Source organism: Oncorhynchus mykiss, chromosome 17 (genome assembly GCF_057628025.1).
Source record: "Oncorhynchus mykiss isolate SJ-2025 chromosome 17, ASM5762802v1, whole genome shotgun sequence".
Taxonomy (NCBI): Eukaryota; Metazoa; Chordata; class Actinopteri; order Salmoniformes; family Salmonidae; genus Oncorhynchus; species Oncorhynchus mykiss.
The window spans coordinates 63,864,317-63,882,171 of record NC_143038.1 but is presented as its reverse complement, the minus strand read 5'-3'; the positions used below and the strand labels follow the sequence as shown (position 1 = coordinate 63,882,171).

The following is a 17,855-nucleotide window of genomic DNA, read 5'->3' as shown; positions in this document are numbered from 1 at the left end:
AAAATATGGTGATTAGTGAAGGTGTTGTTGATGGATCCTATGGTGCAATCTGTTAGCGTGTTGTACTTATACAGCAGTATACAGCAATTAGATGACATGGTTGTGCATTCAAGATCCACCAGGAGCAAGTATTCCTCTTGAACCCTCTCCCTGTCTATTTCTTGTCCAGAAAAGGAGCATTTTAATTCAATACACTTAGGAGGATGTTTCATAATTAATTGGTATGTTATTGAGATAACAGGTCAGAGTGCAGGCACAGCTAGGATTCAAATCCATAGTCTTCTCTATCACCAGCAATGCCAGACACGTCAGCAATGCAGGGTGGCAAGTCTGCTCGAAAGTCCATGTGAACGGCTGTTTGCAAATTTAGTTGGTGCTTGGCTCAGACAAGTATCAGCCCATTTGTGGTATCGACCCTACGATTCTGAGATTAAGAGGCTCATGCTCAAACGCCTGAGCTTGCCAGGCAGGTCAATTGTGGTGATCAGTGACAGTGCTTTGCATAGCTCCTACGGCGCAGTTGGTTTGCACGTGGTACTTATACAGCAGTATGCAGTGAAGCAATGCCAAAGTTGTGAATTCGTACCTCACCAGGAGCAAGTGCTTTTCTTGAACCCTCTGACTGTCTATTTCTTGTCCAGAAAAGGATAATTTATTTAATCTATTTCATAAGTAATTGGTATGTCGTTGAGATAACAGGTCAGAGTGCAGGCACAGCTAGGATTCAAATGCATATTCCTCTGCATTACCAGCTTTGCCTGACACATCAGCAATGCAGGGTGGCAAGCCTGCTCGAAAATCCAAGCGTTTGGCTGTTCGCAAAGTGAGTTTGTACTTCGGCAGAGAAAAAAGTCACCCAACGTGGGGCTTGAACCCACGACCCTGAGATTAAGAGTCTCATGCTCTACCGACTGAGCTAGCTAGGTACCTCATCGGTCATTTTGACTTGGTCCGAATATCGTACAGCTCCGTTTGTGCAAAATATGGTGATTAGTGAAGGTGTTGTTGATGGATCCTATGGTGCAATCTGTTAGTGTGTTGTACTTATACAGCAGTATACAGCAATTAGATGACAAGGTTGTGCGTTCAAGATCCACCAGGAGCAAGTATTCCTCTTGAACCCTCTCCCTGTCTATTTCTTGTCCAGAAAAGGAGCATTTTAATTCAATACACTTAGGAGGATGTTTCATAATTAATTGGTATGTTATTGAGATAACAGGTCAGAGTGCAGGCACAGCTAGGATTCAAATCCATAGTCTTCTCTATCACCAGCAATGCCAGACACGTCAGCAATGCAGGGTGGCAAGTCTGCTCGAAAGTCCATGTGAACGGCTGTTTGCAAATTTAGTTGGTGCTTCGGCTCAGACAAGTATCAGCCCATTTGTGGTATCGACCCTACGATTCTGAGATTAAGAGGCTCATGCTCAAACGCCTGAGCTTGCCAGGCAGGTCAATTGTGGTGATCGGTGACAGTGCTTTGCATAGCTCCTACGGCGCAGTTGGTTTGCGCGTGGTACTTATACAGCAGTATGCAGTGAAGCAATGCCAAAGTTGTGAATTTGTACCTGACCAGGAGCAACTGCTTTTCTTGAACCCTCTGACTGTCTATTTCTTGTCCAGAAAAGGATAATTTATTCAATCTATTTCATAAGTAATTGGTATGTCATAGAGATAACAGGTCAGAGTGCAGGCACAGCTACGATTCAAATGCATATTCCTCTGCATTACCAGCTTTGCCTGACACATCAGCAATGCAGGGTGGCAAGCCTGCTCGAAAATCCAAGCGTTTCGCTGTTCGCAAAGTGAGTTTGTACTTCGGCAGAGAAAATAATCACCCAACGTGGGGCTCTAACCCACGACCCTGAGATGAAGAGTCTCGTGCTCTTCCGACTGAGCTAGCTAGGCACCTCAACGGTAATTTTAACTTGGTCCGAATATCGTACAGCTCCGTTTGTGCAAAATATGGTGATCAGTGACAGTGCTTTGCGTAGCTCCTGTGGCGCAGTCGGTTAGCGCGTGGTACTTATACAGCAGTATGCAGTGAAGCAATGCCGAGGTTGTGAGTTCGAGCCTCACCAGGAGCAAGTGCTTTTCTTGAACCCTCTGACTGTCTATTTCTTGCCCAGAAAAGGATCATTTATTCAATCTATTTCATAAGTAATTGGTATGTCATAGAGATAACAGGTCAGATTGCAGGCAGAGCTACGATTCAAATGCATATTCCTCTGCATTACCAGCTTTGCCTGACACATCAGCAATACAGGGTGGCAAGCCTGCTCGAAAATCCAAGCGTTTGGCTGTTCGCAAAGTGAGTTTGTACTTCGGCCGAGAAAAAAATCACCCAACGTGGGGCTCGAACCCACGACCCTGAGATTAAGAGTCTCATGCTCTACCGACTGAGCTAGCTAGGTACCTCATCGGTCATTTTGACTTGGTCCGAATATCGTACAGCTCCATTTGTGCAAAATATGGTGATTAGTGAAGGTGTTGTTGATGGATCCTATGGTGCAATCTGTTAGCGTGTTGTACTTATACAGCAGTATACAGCAATTAGATGACAAGGTTGTGCGTTCAAGATCCACCAGGAGCAAGTATTCCTCTTGAACCCTCTCCCTGTCTATTTCTTGTCCAGAAAAGGAGCATTTTAATTCAATACACTTAGGAGGATGTTTCATAATTAATTGGTATGTTATTGAGATAACAGGTCAGAGTGCAGGCACAGCTAGGATTCAAATCCATAGTCTTCTCTATCACCAGCAATGCCAGACACGTCAGCAATGCAGGGTGGCAAGTCTGCTCGAAAGTCCATGTGAACGGCTGTTTGCAAATTTAGTTGGTGCTTGGCTCAGACAAGTATCAGCCCATTTGTGGTATCGACCCTACGATTCTGAGATTAAGAGGCTCATGCTCAAACGCCTGAGCTTGCCAGGCAGGTCAATTGTGGTGATCAGTGACAGTGCTTTGCATAGCTCCTACGGCGCAGTTGGTTTGCACGTGGTACTTATACAGCAGTATGCAGTGAAGCAATGCCAAAGTTGTGAATTCGTACCTGACCAGGAGCAACTGCTTTTCTTGAACCCTCTGACTGTCTATTTCTTGTCCAGAAAAGGATCATTTATTTAATCTATTTCATAAGTAATTGGTATGTCGTTGAGATAAAAGGTCAGATTGCAGGCAGAGCTACGATTCAAATGCATAGTCTTCTGCATTACCAGTTTTGCCTGACACATCAGCAATGCAGGGTGGCAAGCCTGCTCAAAAATCCAACCGTTTGGCTGTTCGCAAAGAGAGTTGGTACTTCGGCAGAGAAAATAATCACCCAACGTGGGGCTCTAACCCACGACCCTGAGATTAAGAGTCTCATGCTCTACCGACTGAGCTAGCTAGGTACCTCATCGGTCATTTTGACTTGGTCCGAATATCGTACAGCTCCGTTTGTGCAAAATATGGTGATTAGTGAAGGTGTTGTTGATGGATCCTATGGTGCAATCTGTTAGCGTGTTGTACTTATACAGCAGTATACAGCAATTAGATGACAAGGTTGTGCGTTCAAGATCCACCAGGAGCAAGTATTCCTCTTGAACCCTCTCCCTGTCTATTTCTTGTCCAGAAAAGGAGCATTTTAATTCAATACACTTAGGAGGATGTTTCATAATTAATTGGTATGTTATTGAGATAACAGGTCAGAGTGCAGGCACAGCTAGGATTCAAATCCATAGTCTTCTCTATCACCAGCAATGCCAGACACGTCAGCAATGCAGGGTGGCAAGTCTGCTCGAAAGTCCATGTGAACGGCTGTTTGCAAATTTAGTTGGTGCTTGGCTCAGACAAGTATCAGCCCATTTGTGGTATCGACCCTACGATTCTGAGATTAAGAGGCTCATGCTCAAACGCCTGAGCTTGCCAGGCAGGTCAATTGTGGTGATCAGTGACAGTGCTTTGCGTAGCTCCTGTGGCGCAGTCGGTTAGCGCGTGGTACTTATACAGCAGTATGCAGTGAAGCAATGCCGAGGTTGTGAGTTCGAGCCTCACCAGGAGCAAGTGCTTTTCTTGAACCCTCTGACTGTCTATTTCTTGTCCAGAAAAGGATAATTTATTTAATCTATTTCATAAGTAATTGGTATGTCATAGAGATAACAGGTGAGAGTGCAGGCACAGCTACGATTCAAATGCATATTCCTCTGCATTACCAGCTTTGCCTGACACATCAGCAATGCAGGGTGGCAAGCCTGCTCGAAAATCCAAGCGTTTGGCTGTTCGCAAAGTGAGTTTGTACTTCGGCAGAGAAAAAAATCACCCAACGTGGGGCTCGAACCCACGACCCTGAGATTAAGAGTCTCATGCTCTACCGACTGAGCTAGCTAGGTACCTCATCGGTCATTTTGACTTGGTCCGAATATCGTACAGCTCCGTTTGTGCAAAATATGGTGATTAGTGAAGGTGTTGTTGATGGATCCTATGGTGCAATCTGTTAGCGTGTTGTACTTATACAGCAGTATACAGCAATTAGATGACAAGGTTGTGCGTTCAAGATCCACCAGGAGCAAGTATTCCTCTTGAACCCTCTCCCTGTCTATTTCTTGTCCAGAAAAGGAGCATTTTAATTCAATACACTTAGGAGGATGTTTCATAATTAATTGGTATGTTATTGAGATAACAGGTCAGAGTGCAGGCACAGCTAGGATTCAAATCCATAGTCTTCTCTATCACCAGCAATGCCAGACACGTCAGCAATGCAGGGTGGCAAGTCTGCTCGAAAGTCCATGTGAACGGCTGTTTGCAAATTTAGTTGGTGCTTGGCTCAGACAAGTATCAGCCCATTTGTGGTATCGACCCTACGATTCTGAGATTAAGAGGCTCATGCTCAAACGCCTGAGCTTGCCAGGCAGGTCAATTGTGGTGATCAGTGACAGTGCTTTGCATAGCTCCTACGGCGCAGTTGGTTTGCACGTGGTACTTATACAGCAGTATGCAGTGAAGCAATGCCAAAGTTGTGAATTCGTACCTGACCAGGAGCAACTGCTTTTCTTGAACCCTCTGACTGTCTATTTCTTGTCCAGAAAAGGATCATTTATTTAATCTATTTCATAAGTAATTGGTATGTCGTTGAGATAAAAGGTCAGATTGCAGGCAGAGCTACGATTCAAATGCATAGTCTTCTGCATTACCAGTTTTGCCTGACACATCAGCAATGCAGGGTGGCAAGCCTGCTCAAAAATCCAACCGTTTGGCTGTTCGCAAAGAGAGTTGGTACTTCGGCAGAGAAAATAATCACCCAACGTGGGGCTCTAACCCACGACCCTGAGATTAAGAGTCTCATGCTCTACCGACTGAGCTAGCTAGGTACCTCATCGGTCATTTTGACTTGGTCCGAATATCGTACAGCTCCGTTTGTGCAAAATATGGTGATTAGTGAAGGTGTTGTTGATGGATCCTATGGTGCAATCTGTTAGCGTGTTGTACTTATACAGCAGTATACAGCAATTAGATGACAAGGTTGTGCGTTCAAGATCCACCAGGAGCAAGTATTCCTCTTGAACCCTCTTCCTGTCTATTTCTTGTCCAGAAAAGGAGCATTTTAATTCAATACACTTAGGAGGATTTTTCTTAATTAATTGGTATGTTATTGAGATAACAGGTCAGAGTGCAGGCACAGCTAGGATTCAAATCCATAGTCTTCTCTATCACCAGCAATGCCAGACACGTCAGCAATGCAGGGTGGCAAGTCTGCTCGAAAGTCCATGTGAACGGCTGTTTGCAAATTTAGTTGGTGCTTCGGCTCAGACAAGTATCAGCCCATTTGTGGTATCGACCCTACGATTCTGAGATTAAGAGGCTCATGCTCAAACGCCTGAGCTTGCCAGGCAGGTCAATTGTGGTGATCGGTGACAGTGCTTTGCATAGCTCCTACGGCGCAGTTGGTTTGCGCGTGGTACTTATACAGCAGTATGCAGTGAAGCAATGCCAAAGTTGTGAATTCGTACCTGACCAGGAGCAACTGCTTTTCTTGAACCCTCTGACTGTCTATTTCTTGTCCAGAAAAGGATAATTTATTCAATCTATTTCATAAGTAATTGGTATGTCATAGAGATAACAGGTCAGAGTGCAGGCACAGCTACGATTCAAATGCATATTCCTCTGCATTACCAGCTTTGCCTGACACATCAGCAATGCAGGGTGGCAAGCCTGCTCGAAAATCCAAGCGTTTCGCTGTTCGCAAAGTGAGTTTGTACTTCGGCAGAGAAAATAATCACCCAACGTGGGGCTCTAACCCACGACCCTGAGATGAAGAGTCTCGTGCTCTTCCGACTGAGCTAGCTAGGCACCTCAACGGTAATTTTAACTTGGTCCGAATATCGTACAGCTCCGTTTGTGCAAAATATGGTGATCAGTGACAGTGCTTTGCGTAGCTCCTGTGGCGCAGTCGGTTAGCGCGTGGTACTTATACAGCAGTATGCAGTGAAGCAATGCCGAGGTTGTGAGTTCGAGCCTCACCAGGAGCAAGTGCTTTTCTTGAACCCTCTGACTGTCTATTTCTTGCCCAGAAAAGGATCATTTATTCAATCTATTTCATAAGTAATTGGTATGTCATAGAGATAACAGGTCAGATTGCAGGCAGAGCTACGATTCAAATGCATATTCCTCTGCATTACCAGCTTTGCCTGACACATCAGCAATACAGGGTGGCAAGCCTGCTCGAAAATCCAAGCGTTTGGCTGTTCGCAAAGTGAGTTTGTACTTCGGCAGAGAAAAAAATCACCCAACGTGGGGCTCGAACCCACGACCCTGAGATTAAGAGTCTCATGCTCTACCGACTGAGCTAGCTAGGTACCTCATCGGTCATTTTGACTTGGTCCGAATATCGTACAGCTCCGTTTGTGCAAAATATGGTGATTAGTGAAGGTGTTGTTGATGGATCCTATGGTGCAATCTGTTAGCGTGTTGTACTTATACAGCAGTATACAGCAATTAGATGACAAGGTTGTGCGTTCAAGATCCACCAGGAGCAAGTATTCCTCTTGAACCCTCTCCCTGTCTATTTCTTGTCCAGAAAAGGAGCATTTTAATTCAATACACTTAGGAGGATGTTTCATAATTAATTGGTATGTTATTGAGATAACAGGTCAGAGTGCAGGCACAGCTAGGATTCAAATCCATAGTCTTCTCTATCACCAGCAATGCCAGACACGTCAGCAATGCAGGGTGGCAAGTCTGCTCGAAAGTCCATGTGAACGGCTGTTTGCAAATTTAGTTGGTGCTTCGGCTCAGACAAGTATCAGCCCATTTGTGGTATCGACCCTACGATTCTGAGATTAAGAGGCTCATGCTCAAACGCCTGAGCTTGCCAGGCAGGTCAATTGTGGTGATCAGTGACAGTGCTTTGCATAGCTCCTACGGCGCAGTTGGTTTGCACGTGGTACTTATACAGCAGTATGCAGTGAAGCAATGCCAAAGTTGTGAATTCGTACCTGACCAGGAGCAACTGCTTTTCTTGAACCCTCTGACTGTCTATTTCTTGTCCAGAAAATGATCATTTATTCAATCTATTTCATAAGTAATTGGTATGTCATAGAGATAACAGGTCAGAGTGCAGGCACAGCTACGATTCAAATGCATATTCCTCTGCATTACCAGCTTTGCCTGACACATCAGCAATGCAGGGTGGCAAGCCTGCTCGAAAATCCAAGCGTTTGGCTGTTCGCAAAGTGAGTTTGTACTTCGGCAGAGAAAAAAGTCACCCAACGTGGGGCTCGAACCCACGACCCTGAGATTAAGAGTCTCATGCTCTACCGACTGAGCTAGCTAGGTACCTCATCGGTCATTTTGACTTGGTCCGAATATCGTACAGCTCCGTTTGTGCAAAATATGGTGATTAGTGAAGGTGTTGTTGATGGATCCTATGGTGCAATCTGTTAGCGTGTTGTACTTATACAGCAGTATACAGCAATTAGATGACAAGGTTGTGCGTTCAAGATCCACCAGGAGCAAGTATTCCTCTTGAACCCTCTCCCTGTCTATTTCTTGTCCAGAAAAGGAGCATTTTAATTCAATACACTTAGGAGGATGTTTCATAATTAATTGGTATGTTATTGAGATAACAGGTCAGAGTGCAGGCACAGCTAGGATTCAAATCCATAGTCTTCTCTATCACCAGCAATGCCAGACACGTCAGCAATGCAGGGTGGCAAGTCTGCTCGAAAGTCCATGTGAACGGCTGTTTGCAAATTTAGTTGGTGCTTCGGCTCAGACAAGTATCAGCCCATTTGTGGTATCGACCCTACGATTCTGAGATTAAGAGGCTCATGCTCAAACGCCTGAGCTTGCCAGGCAGGTCAATTGTGGTGATCAGTGACAATGCTTTGCATAGCTCCTACGGCGCAGTTGGTTTGCACGTGGTACTTATACAGCAGTATGCAGTGAAGCAATGCCAAAGTTGTGAATTCGTACCTGACCAGGAGCAACTGCTTTTCTTGAACCCTCTGACTGTCTATTTCTTGTCCAGAAAAGGATCATTTATTTAATCTATTTCATAAGTAATTGGTATGTCGTTGAGATAAAAGGTCAGATTGCAGGCAGAGCTACGATTCAAATGCATATTCCTCTGCATTACCAGCTTTGCCTGACACATCAGCAATACAGGGTGGCAAGCCTGCTCGAAAATCCAAGCGTTTCGCTGTTCGCAAAGTGAGTTTGTACTTCGGCAGAGAAAATAATCACCCAACGTGGGGCTCGAACCCACGACCCTGAGATTAAGAGTCTCATGCTCTACCGACTGAGCTAGCTAGGTACCTCATCGGTCATTTTGACTTGGTCCGAATATCGTACAGCTCCGTTTGTGCAAAATATGGTGATTAGTGAAGGTGTTGTTGATGGATCCTATGGTGCAATCTGTTAGCGTGTTGTACTTATACAGCAGTATACAGCAATTAGATGACAAGGTTGTGCGTTCAAGATCCACCAGGAGCAAGTATTCCTCTTGAACCCTCTCCCTGTCTATTTCTTGTCCAGAAAAGGAGCATTTTAATTCAATACACTTAGGAGGATGTTTCATAATTAATTGGTATGTTATTGAGATAACAGGTCAGAGTGCAGGCACAGCTAGGATTCAAATCCATAGTCTTCTCTATCACCAGCAATGCCAGACACGTCAGCAATGCAGGGTGGCAAGTCTGCTCGAAAGTCCATGTGAACGGCTGTTTGCAAATTTAGTTGGTGCTTGGCTCAGACAAGTATCAGCCCATTTGTGGTATCGACCCTACGATTCTGAGATTAAGAGGCTCATGCTCAAACGCCTGAGCTTGCCAGGCAGGTCAATTGTGGTGATCAGTGACAGTGCTTTGCATAGCTCCTACGGCGCAGTTGGTTTGCACGTGGTACTTATACAGCAGTATGCAGTGAAGCAATGCCAAAGTTGTGAATTCGTACCTGACCAGGAGCAACTGTTTTTCTTGAACCCTCTGACTGTCTATTTCTTGTCCAGAAAAGGATCATTTATTTAATCTATTTCATAAGTAATTGGTATGTCGTTGAGATAAAAGGTCAGATTGCAGGCAGAGCTACGATTCAAATGCATAGTCTTCTGCATTACCAGTTTTGCCTGACACATCAGCAATACAGGGTGGCAAGCCTGCTCGAAAATCCAAGCGTTTGGCTGTTCGCAAAGTGAGTTTGTACTTCGGCAGAGAAAAAAATCACCCAACGTGGGGCTCGAACCCACGACCCTGAGATTAAGAGTCTCATGCTCTACCGACTGAGCTAGCTAGGTACCTCATCGGTCATTTTGACTTGGTCCGAATATCGTACAGCTCCGTTTGTGCAAAATATGGTGATTAGTGAAGGTGTTGTTGATGGATCCTATGGTGCAATCTGTTAGCGTGTTGTACTTATACAGCAGTATACAGCAATTAGATGACAAGGTTGTGCGTTCAAGATCCACCAGGAGCAAGTATTCCTCTTGAACCCTCTCCCTGTCTATTTCTTGTCCAGAAAAGGAGCATTTTAATTCAATACACTTAGGAGGATGTTTCATAATTAATTGGTATGTTATTGAGATAACAGGTCAGAGTGCAGGCACAGCTAGGATTCAAATCCATAGTCTTCTCTATCACCAGCAATGCCAGACACGTCAGCAATGCAGGGTGGCAAGTCTGCTCGAAAGTCCATGTGAACGGCTGTTTGCAAATTTAGTTGGTGCTTGGCTCAGACAAGTATCAGCCCATTTGTGGTATCGACCCTACGATTCTGAGATTAAGAGGCTCATGCTCAAACGCCTGAGCTTGCCAGGCAGGTCAATTGTGGTGATCAGTGACAGTGCTTTGCATAGCTCCTACGGCGCAGTTGGTTTGCACGTGGTACTTATACAGCAGTATGCAGTGAAGCAATGCCACAGTTGTGAATTCGTACCTGACCAGGTGCAACTGCTTTTCTTGAACCCTCTGACTGTCTATTTCTTGTCCAGAAAAGGATCATTTATTTAATCTATTTCATAAGTAATTGGTATGTCGTTGAGATAAAAGGTCAGATTGCAGGCAGAGCTACGATTCAAATGCATAGTCTTCTGCATTACCAGTTTTGCCTGACACATCAGCAATGCAGGGTGGCAAGCCTGCTCAAAAATCCAACCGTTTGGCTGTTCGCAAAGAGAGTTGGTACTTCGGCAGAGAAAATAATCACCCAACGTGGGGCTCTAACCCACGACCCTGAGATTAAGAGTCTCATGCTCTACCGACTGAGCTAGCTAGGTACCTCATCGGTCATTTTGACTTGGTCCGAATATCGTACAGCTCCGTTTGTGCAAAATATGGTGATTAGTGAAGGTGTTGTTGATGGATCCTATGGTGCAATCTGTTAGCGTGTTGTACTTATACAGCAGTATACAGCAATTAGATGACAAGGTTGTGCGTTCAAGATCCACCAGGAGCAAGTATTCCTCTTGAACCCTCTCCCTGTCTATTTCTTGTCCAGAAAAGGAGCATTTTAATTCAATACACTTAGGAGGATGTTTCATAATTAATTGGTATGTTATTGAGATAACAGGTCAGAGTGCAGGCACAGCTAGGATTCAAATCCATAGTCTTCTCTATCACCAGCAATGCCAGACACGTCAGCAATGCAGGGTGGCAAGTCTGCTCGAAAGTCCATGTGAACGGCTGTTTGCAAATTTAGTTGGTGCTTGGCTCAGACAAGTATCAGCCCATTTGTGGTATCGACCCTACGATTCTGAGATTAAGAGGCTCATGCTCAAACGCCTGAGCTTGCCAGGCAGGTCAATTGTGGTGATCAGTGACAGTGCTTTGCGTAGCTCCTGTGGCGCAGTCGGTTAGCGCGTGGTACTTATACAGCAGTATGCAGTGAAGCAATGCCGAGGTTGTGAGTTCGAGCCTCACCAGGAGCAAGTACTTTTCTTGAACCCTCTGACTGTCTATTTCTTGCCCAGAAAAGGATCATTTATTCAATCTATTTCATAAGTAATTGGTATGTCATAGAGATAACAGGTCAGAGTGCAGGCACAGCTACGATTCAAATGCATATTCCTCTGCATTACCAGCTTTGCCTGACACATCAGCAATACAGGGTGGCAAGCCTGCTCGAAAATCCAAGCGTTTGGCTGTTCGCAAAGTGAGTTTGTACTTCGGCAGAGAAAAAAATCACCCAACGTGGGGCTCGAACCCACGACCCTGAGATTAAGAGTCTCATGCTCTACCGACTGAGCTAGCTAGGTACCTCATCGGTCATTTTGACTTGGTCCGAATATCGTACAGCTCCGTTTGTGCAAAATATGGTGATTAGTGAAGGTGTTGTTGATGGATCCTATGGTGCAATCTGTTAGCGTGTTGTACTTATACAGCAGTATACAGCAATTAGATGACAAGGTTGTGCGTTCAAGATCCACCAGGAGCAAGTATTCCTCTTGAACCCTCTCCCTGTCTATTTCTTGTCCAGAAAAGGAGCATTTTAATTCAATACACTTAGGAGGATGTTTCATAATTAATTGGTATGTTATTGAGATAACAGGTCAGAGTGCAGGCACAGCTAGGATTCAAATCCATAGTCTTCTCTATCACCAGCAATGCCAGACACGTCAGCAATGCAGGGTGGCAAGTCTGCTCGAAAGTCCATGTGAACGGCTGTTTGCAAATTTAGTTGGTGCTTGGCTCAGACAAGTATCAGCCCATTTGTGGTATCGACCCTACGATTCTGAGATTAAGAGGCTCATGCTCAAACGCCTGAGCTTGCCAGGCAGGTCAATTGTGGTGATCAGTGACAGTGCTTTGCATAGCTCCTACGGCGCAGTTGGTTTGCACGTGGTACTTATACAGCAGTATGCAGTGAAGCAATGCCAAAGTTGTGAATTCGTACCTGACCAGGAGCAACTGCTTTTCTTGAACCCTCTGACTGTCTATTTCTTGTCCAGAAAATGATCATTTATTCAATCTATTTCATAAGTAATTGGTATGTCATAGAGATAACAGGTCAGAGTGCAGGCACAGCTACGATTCAAATGCATATTCCTCTGCATTACCAGCTTTGCCTGACACATCAGCAATGCAGGGTGGCAAGCCTGCTCGAAAATCCAAGCGTTTGGCTGTTCGCAAAGTGAGTTTGTACTTCGGCAGAGAAAAAAGTCACCCAACGTGGGGCTCGAACCCACGACCCTGAGATTAAGAGTCTCATGCTCTACCGACTGAGCTAGCTAGGTACCTCATCGGTCATTTTGACTTGGTCCGAATATCGTACAGCTCCGTTTGTGCAAAATATGGTGATTAGTGAAGGTGTTGTTGATGGATCCTATGGTGCAATCTGTTAGCGTGTTGTACTTATACAGCAGTATACAGCAATTAGATGACAAGGTTGTGCGTTCAAGATCCACCAGGAGCAAGTATTCCTCTTGAACCCTCTCCCTGTCTATTTCTTGTCCAGAAAAGGAGCATTTTAATTCAATACACTTAGGAGGATGTTTCATAATTAATTGGTATGTTATTGAGATAACAGGTCAGAGTGCAGGCACAGCTAGGATTCAAATCCATAGTCTTCTCTATCACCAGCAATGCCAGATACGTCAGCAATGCAGGGTGGCAAGTCTGCTCGAAAGTCCATGTGAACGGCTGTTTGCAAATTTAGTTGGTGCTTCGGCTCAGACAAGTATCAGCCCATTTGTGGTATCGACCCTACGATTCTGAGATTAAGAGGCTCATGCTCAAACGCCTGAGCTTGCCAGGCAGGTCAATTGTGGTGATCGGTGACAGTGCTTTGCATATCTCCTACGGCGCAGTTGGTTTGCGCGTGGTAGTTATACAGCAGTATGCAGTGAAGCAATGCCAAAGTTGTGAATTCGTACCTGACCAGGAGCAACTGCTTTTCTTGAACCCTCTGACTGTCTATTTCTTGTCCAGAAAAGGATAATTTATTCAATCTATTTCATAAGTAATTGGTATGTCATAGAGATAACAGGTCAGAGTGCAGGCACAGCTACGATTCAAATGCATATTCCTCTGCATTACCAGCTTTGCCTGACACATCAGCAATGCAGGGTGGCAAGCCTGCTCGAAAATCCAAGCGTTTCGCTGTTCGCAAAGTGAGTTGGTACTTCGGCAGAGAAAATAATCACCCAACGTGGGGCTCTAACCCACGACCCTGAGATGAAGAGTCTCGTGCTCTTCCGACTGAGCTAGCTAGGCACCTCAACGGTAATTTTAACTTGGTCCGAATATCGTACAGCTCCGTTTGTGCAAAATATGGTGATCAGTGACAGTGCTTTGCATAGCTCCTGTGGCGCAGTCGGTTAGCGCGTGGTACTTATACAGCAGTATGCAGTGAAGCAATGCCGAGGTTGTGAGTTCGAGCCTCACCAGGAGCAAGTACTTTTCTTGAACCCTCTGACTGTCTATTTCTTGCCCAGAAAAGGATCATTTATTCAATCTATTTCATAAGTAATTGGTATGTCATAGAGATAACAGGTCAGAGTGCAGGCACAGCTACGATTCAAATGCATATTCCTCTGCATTACCAGCTTTGCCTGACACATCAGCAATACAGGGTGGCAAGCCTGCTCGAAAATCCAAGCGTTTGGCTGTTCGCAAAGTGAGTTTGTACTTCGGCAGAGAAAAAAATCACCCAACGTGGGGCTCGAACCCACGACCCTGAGATTAAGAGTCTCATGCTCTACCGACTGAGCTAGCTAGGTACCTCATCGGTCATTTTGACTTGGTCCGAATATCGTACAGCTCCGTTTGTGCAAAATATGGTGATTAGTGAAGGTGTTGTTGATGGATCCTATGGTGCAATCTGTTAGCGTGTTGTACTTATACAGCAGTATACAGCAATTAGATGACAAGGTTGTGCGTTCAAGATCCACCAGGAGCAAGTATTCCTCTTGAACCCTCTCCCTGTCTATTTCTTGTCCAGAAAAGGAGCATTTTAATTCAATACACTTAGGAGGATGTTTCATAATTAATTGGTATGTTATTGAGATAACAGGTCAGAGTGCAGGCACAGCTAGGATTCAAATCCATAGTCTTCTCTATCACCAGCAATGCCAGACACGTCAGCAATGCAGGGTGGCAAGTCTGCTCGAAAGTCCATGTGAACGGCTGTTTGCAAATTTAGTTGGTGCTTGGCTCAGACAAGTATCAGCCCATTTGTGGTATCGACCCTACGATTCTGAGATTAAGAGGCTCATGCTCAAACGCCTGAGCTTGCCAGGCAGGTCAATTGTGGTGATCAGTGACAGTGCTTTGCATAGCTCCTACGGCGCAGTTGGTTTGCACGTGGTACTTATACAGCAGTATGCAGTGAAGCAATGCCAAAGTTGTGAATTCGTACCTGACCAGGAGCAACTGCTTTTCTTGAACCCTCTGACTGTCTATTTCTTGTCCAGAAAATGATCATTTATTCAATCTATTTCATAAGTAATTGGTATGTCATAGAGATAACAGGTCAGAGTGCAGGCACAGCTACGATTCAAATGCATATTCCTCTGCATTACCAGCTTTGCCTGACACATCAGCAATGCAGGGTGGCAAGCCTGCTCGAAAATCCAAGCGTTTGGCTGTTCGCAAAGTGAGTTTGTACTTCGGCAGAGAAAAAAGTCACCCAACGTGGGGCTCGAACCCACGACCCTGAGATTAAGAGTCTCATGCTCTACCGACTGAGCTAGCTAGGTACCTCATCGGTCATTTTGACTTGGTCCGAATATCGTACAGCTCCGTTTGTGCAAAATATGGTGATTAGTGAAGGTGTTGTTGATGGATCCTATGGTGCAATCTGTTAGCGTGTTGTACTTATACAGCAGTATACAGCAATTAGATGACAAGGTTGTGCGTTCAAGATCCACCAGGAGCAAGTATTCCTCTTGAACCCTCTCCCTGTCTATTTCTTGTCCAGAAAAGGAGCATTTTAATTCAATACACTTAGGAGGATGTTTCATAATTAATTGGTATGTTATTGAGATAACAGGTCAGAGTGCAGGCACAGCTAGGATTCAAATCCATAGTCTTCTCTATCACCAGCAATGCCAGATACGTCAGCAATGCAGGGTGGCAAGTCTGCTCGAAAGTCCATGTGAACGGCTGTTTGCAAATTTAGTTGGTGCTTCGGCTCAGACAAGTATCAGCCCATTTGTGGTATCGACCCTACGATTCTGAGATTAAGAGGCTCATGCTCAAACGCCTGAGCTTGCCAGGCAGGTCAATTGTGGTGATCGGTGACAGTGCTTTGCATATCTCCTACGGCGCAGTTGGTTTGCGCGTGGTACTTATACAGCAGTATGCAGTGAAGCAATGCCAAAGTTGTGAATTCGTACCTGACCAGGAGCAACTGCTTTTCTTGAACCCTCTGACTGTCTATTTCTTGTCCAGAAAAGGATAATTTATTCAATCTATTTCATAAGTAATTGGTATGTCATAGAGATAACAGGTCAGAGTGCAGGCACAGCTACGATTCAAATGCATATTCCTCTGCATTACCAGCTTTGCCTGACACATCAGCAATGCAGGGTGGCAAGCCTGCTCGAAAATCCAAGCGTTTCGCTGTTCGCAAAGTGAGTTTGTACTTCGGCAGAGAAAATAATCACCCAACGTGGGGCTCTAACCCACGACCCTGAGATGAAGAGTCTCGTGCTCTTCCGACTGAGCTAGCTAGGCACCTCAACGGTAATTTTAACTTGGTCCGAATATCGTACAGCTCCGTTTGTGCAAAATATGGTGATCAGTGACAGTGCTTTGCATAGCTCCTGTGGCGCAGTCGGTTAGCGCGTGGTACTTATACAGCAGTATGCAGTGAAGCAATGCCGAGGTTGTGATTTCGAGCCTCACCAGGAGCAAGTGCTTTTCTTGAACCCTCTGACTGTCTATTTCTTGCCCAGAAAAGGATCATTTATTCAATCTATTTCATAAGTAATTGGTATGTCATAGAGATAACAGGTCAGAGTGCAGGCACAGCTACGATTCAAATGCATATTCCTCTGCATTACCAGCTTTGCCTGACACATCAGCAATACAGGGTGGCAAGCCTGCTCGAAAATCCAAGCGTTTGGCTGTTCGCAAAGTGAGTTTGTACTTCGGCAGAGAAAAAAATCACCCAACGTGGGGCTCGAACCCACGACCCTGAGATTAAGAGTCTCATGCTCTACCGACTGAGCTAGCTAGGTACCTCATCGGTCATTTTGACTTGGTCCGAATATCGTACAGCTCCGTTTGTGCAAAATATGGTGATTAGTGAAGGTGTTGTTGATGGATCCTATGGTGCAATCTGTTAGCGTGTTGTACTTATACAGCAGTATACAGCAATTAGATGACAAGGTTGTGCGTTCAAGATCCACCAGGAGCAAGTATTCCTCTTGAACCCTCTCCCTGTCTATTTCTTGTCCAGAAAAGGAGCATTTTAATTCAATACACTTAGGAGGATGTTTCATAATTAATTGGTATGTTATTGAGATAACAGGTCAGAGTGCAGGCACAGCTAGGATTCAAATCCATAGTCTTCTCTATCACCAGCAATGCCAGACACGTCAGCAATGCAGGGTGGCAAGTCTGCTCGAAAGTCCATGTGAACGGCTGTTTGCAAATTTAGTTGGTGCTTGGCTCAGACAAGTATCAGCTCATTTGTGGTATCGACCCTACGATTCTGAGATTAAGAGGCTCATGCTCAAACGCCTGAGCTTGCCAGGCAGGTCAATTGTGGTGATCAGTGACAGTGCTTTGCATAGCTCCTACGGCGCAGTTGGTTTGCACGTGGTACTTATACAGCAGTATGCAGTGAAGCAATGCCAAAGTTGTGAATTCGTACCTGACCAGGAGCAACTGCTTTTCTTGAACCCTCTGACTGTCTATTTCTTGTCCAGAAAATGATCATTTATTCAATCTATTTCATAAGTAATTGGTATGTCATAGAGATAACAGGTCAGAGTGCAGGCACAGCTACGATTCAAATGCATATTCCTCTGCATTACCAGCTTTGCCTGACACATCAGCAATGCAGGGTGGCAAGCCTGCTCGAAAATCCAAGCGTTTGGCTGTTCGCAAAGTGAGTTTGTACTTCGGCAGAGAAAAAAGTCACCCAACGTGGGGCTCGAACCCACGACCCTGAGATTAAGAGTCTCATGCTCTACCGACTGAGCTAGCTAGGTACCTCATCGGTCATTTTGACTTGGTCCGAATATCGTACAGCTCCGTTTGTGCAAAATATGGTGATTAGTGAAGGTGTTGTTGATGGATCCTATGGTGCAATCTGTTAGCGTGTTGTACTTATACAGCAGTATACAGCAATTAGATGACAAGGTTGTGCGTTCAAGATCCACCAGGAGCAAGTATTCCTCTTGAACCCTCTCCCTGTCTATTTCTTGTCCAGAAAAGGAG

The 17,855-nt window shown here is 45.0% G+C and overlaps 1 protein-coding gene and 18 non-coding genes across 19 annotated transcripts in view; 7 read left to right on the top strand and 12 right to left on the bottom strand.

The window, feature by feature from the left end:
• Positions 1–17,855, top strand: part of LOC110494675 (caM kinase-like vesicle-associated protein) — a 187,808-nt gene that overhangs the window by 50,865 nt on the left and 119,088 nt on the right. The gene's annotated exons all lie outside the window — the stretch shown is intronic.
• Positions 1,991–2,084, top strand: trnai-uau (transfer RNA isoleucine (anticodon UAU)). The gene is made up of 2 exons: positions 1,991–2,028; positions 2,049–2,084. It is a non-coding gene; the product is annotated as a tRNA-Ile (tRNA).
• trnak-cuu (transfer RNA lysine (anticodon CUU)) lies at positions 2,339–2,411 on the bottom strand. The gene has a single exon. It is a non-coding gene; the product is annotated as a tRNA-Lys (tRNA).
• On the top strand, positions 3,947–4,040 carry trnai-uau (transfer RNA isoleucine (anticodon UAU)). Its single transcript has 2 exons — positions 3,947–3,984; positions 4,005–4,040. It is a non-coding gene; the product is annotated as a tRNA-Ile (tRNA).
• On the bottom strand, positions 4,295–4,367 carry trnak-cuu (transfer RNA lysine (anticodon CUU)). Its single transcript has one exon. It is a non-coding gene; the product is annotated as a tRNA-Lys (tRNA).
• On the top strand, positions 6,410–6,503 carry trnai-uau (transfer RNA isoleucine (anticodon UAU)). Its single transcript has 2 exons — positions 6,410–6,447; positions 6,468–6,503. It is a non-coding gene; the product is annotated as a tRNA-Ile (tRNA).
• Positions 6,758–6,830, bottom strand: trnak-cuu (transfer RNA lysine (anticodon CUU)). Its single transcript has one exon. It is a non-coding gene; the product is annotated as a tRNA-Lys (tRNA).
• On the bottom strand, positions 7,737–7,809 carry trnak-cuu (transfer RNA lysine (anticodon CUU)). The gene has a single exon. It is a non-coding gene; the product is annotated as a tRNA-Lys (tRNA).
• On the bottom strand, positions 8,716–8,788 carry trnak-cuu (transfer RNA lysine (anticodon CUU)). The gene has a single exon. It is a non-coding gene; the product is annotated as a tRNA-Lys (tRNA).
• trnak-cuu (transfer RNA lysine (anticodon CUU)) lies at positions 9,694–9,766 on the bottom strand. Its single transcript has one exon. It is a non-coding gene; the product is annotated as a tRNA-Lys (tRNA).
• Positions 11,302–11,395, top strand: trnai-uau (transfer RNA isoleucine (anticodon UAU)). Its single transcript has 2 exons — positions 11,302–11,339; positions 11,360–11,395. It is a non-coding gene; the product is annotated as a tRNA-Ile (tRNA).
• trnak-cuu (transfer RNA lysine (anticodon CUU)) lies at positions 11,650–11,722 on the bottom strand. Its single transcript has one exon. It is a non-coding gene; the product is annotated as a tRNA-Lys (tRNA).
• trnak-cuu (transfer RNA lysine (anticodon CUU)) lies at positions 12,628–12,700 on the bottom strand. Its single transcript has one exon. It is a non-coding gene; the product is annotated as a tRNA-Lys (tRNA).
• trnai-uau (transfer RNA isoleucine (anticodon UAU)) lies at positions 13,765–13,858 on the top strand. The gene is made up of 2 exons: positions 13,765–13,802; positions 13,823–13,858. It is a non-coding gene; the product is annotated as a tRNA-Ile (tRNA).
• trnak-cuu (transfer RNA lysine (anticodon CUU)) lies at positions 14,113–14,185 on the bottom strand. Its single transcript has one exon. It is a non-coding gene; the product is annotated as a tRNA-Lys (tRNA).
• Positions 15,091–15,163, bottom strand: trnak-cuu (transfer RNA lysine (anticodon CUU)). Its single transcript has one exon. It is a non-coding gene; the product is annotated as a tRNA-Lys (tRNA).
• Positions 16,228–16,321, top strand: trnai-uau (transfer RNA isoleucine (anticodon UAU)). The gene is made up of 2 exons: positions 16,228–16,265; positions 16,286–16,321. It is a non-coding gene; the product is annotated as a tRNA-Ile (tRNA).
• On the bottom strand, positions 16,576–16,648 carry trnak-cuu (transfer RNA lysine (anticodon CUU)). Its single transcript has one exon. It is a non-coding gene; the product is annotated as a tRNA-Lys (tRNA).
• Positions 17,554–17,626, bottom strand: trnak-cuu (transfer RNA lysine (anticodon CUU)). Its single transcript has one exon. It is a non-coding gene; the product is annotated as a tRNA-Lys (tRNA).